This window comes from Cynara cardunculus (assembly GCF_001531365.2).
Source record: "Cynara cardunculus var. scolymus isolate 2C chromosome LG 17, CcrdV1, whole genome shotgun sequence".
NCBI classification, from domain to species: domain Eukaryota; kingdom Viridiplantae; phylum Streptophyta; class Magnoliopsida; order Asterales; family Asteraceae; genus Cynara; species Cynara cardunculus.
Window position 1 is genome coordinate 26,938,928 of NC_037544.1, and position 390 is coordinate 26,939,317.

Consider the following 390-nt stretch of genomic DNA (forward strand, 5'->3'; position numbering starts at 1 on the left):
TGACCTCCTTGTTTATGGATAGTTTAATAGATCATGACACTAGTAATGAGTTCAGTATTTCAGTATAATGGCAAGAAAGTATATATACATAGATAAAACAGGCGGGCCATTGTTCGTTACGATTTCCTCATCGCTTACAAGTCCAACCACCAACTCATTACCCAAAGCATTAGAATTTCCATAATGCATGAGATCAAAACACCCATCCATGTAAACCCTAATCCGTTTCTTTCCTCCTTTTTTCTTCTGTAGATTTCTCAAGTAAGGCAAAGTAGGAAACCCCATTATACCACCAAAATAACTTGTCGATAAACCAAGCAATGCATAGATATGGGTAGTAGTATACCCCATCCCAAGTGGAATTATTGCTCTCATATTCCATATTGGCTC